Consider the following 1,741-nt stretch of genomic DNA (forward strand, 5'->3'; position numbering starts at 1 on the left):
TATTGAGCCAGGTTTAGAGCTAGCTTAGTCGGTTGAGTAGCAGGCACAGAAACATTGTTAAAGCTGAGATCCGAGTTTGATTCTTATCAACTGTGTTTCTTTGTGTTTTTAGGTTACTCTTTATCTTTCTCTTTGTCTACTATTCTTCTTTATGATATTATATAAGTATTAATTTTTTACAAGTATATCAAAAATTTAACAAATAATTTAGGTATTACTACTATATTTCTATTTCTCACACCCTAAAATTAAAATTTTTGGATTCGCCATTGACTCTAAGTGGAGTAATTCATATTCAGCACATGATTTTATGTAGTGTTGTTTTGTGAGTTAAGTGTAGAGAAAATAAAATAGATAGTGATGTTTCCATTTCAAGAAACGTATCACTTAGAGTGGATCAGATGAAGTATATAATATCTTACTTTCCTTACTTTTTTTTACTGTTCGTGTCTATCTCATTTTTAGGTTTTCTCCTAACAAAATGAATTCTCTTACATACTCCATATGTCTTATCGAAGATAACCATTTTTTAGTTTGTTCCAACCAAGTTAATTTATTACTACAAATAGAAATACATTTATTTTTTATTCTTAATCCACTTTAACACACAAATTTAAAAGAAATTTGTACTAATATAGTCTAGTAATATTTAATTTCTAAAGTAATGACGATATCTAACATTTAATTTTTGAGGAGGAACATATATAAATTAAACAAAACTTTTTTTTATCAAGTTTAACCATTTATGTAACCCTATGATGCATTTTTATGCGGGTTTCATTAATTAGTTATGATATTAAATCTCAGAGCAATCACAGTGGGTGAGTGGGATGACTCCCGCCACTTCAAAAAACAATCGCAAGACAAAAAAAAAAAAAAAACTTCCGCCATTTCAAAACTCCCACCACGTCATTATTCACCTCTTTTTCTGTCACAGATGCAACTTCCACAAGTTGACAAGCGCCGTCTCCCCACACCAAAATATTAATTTGCAATTTTTTTACTTTAAAATTTAAATACAAGATAAAAAAATACGAAAATATTTCATTAAAAATTATAAAAACTTTAAAAAATAAAATATAAAAATATATTATGCAGAAAATATATACTCTATTAATTAATTAATTCTACCAATTTTCATTAATTAATAAATTAATTAAAGAAACCATTAATTAAAAATAATTAGTTAAAGAATTAACTAAAGAAACCATTAGTTAAGGAAATCATTTTTTAGTAATTTAGAATTTAAGAAATTAATTAAGGAAACCATTAATTACGGAAACCCTTCTGCATTCTTCTCCAAAAAACCAGCGAATTTTTAAAAAAATATGAGTATATATTATAAAACCACGCTCCCGGTGCGACGCAGCGACCCAGCAACCCTCATCCGGCGCGGGCCTGTGGCCTGACCGTCGTCGAGCTCTCGCAATGGAGAGTGACGCCCGTCATGCTGGCCACTCCACTCATATACAATTATACATGTTTCTTTGACAATGGGCATCAGCCATCATGTCTTCATGGTCTAATAATTGAGTGGCTAAGTATATGAGCGAAGTCGTGAGTGTCTCTCACTTTATTAACTACTAATAAGAAAATTTGTAATGGTATAACCCAGTACTACAAATTTTGCTGAAATAATTAGGTATAGTAGTGTTATATATAGAGTATTAAAACAAATAGATCAAAGCATCAGTAAACCGGGGTAACAAAATCGGAATCGGACAGTTATTAGGTGTCAAAA

The sequence above is a fragment of the Salvia splendens genome, chromosome 4 (genome assembly GCF_004379255.2).
Source record: "Salvia splendens isolate huo1 chromosome 4, SspV2, whole genome shotgun sequence".
In the NCBI taxonomy this organism is placed as follows: Eukaryota; Viridiplantae; Streptophyta; class Magnoliopsida; order Lamiales; family Lamiaceae; genus Salvia; species Salvia splendens.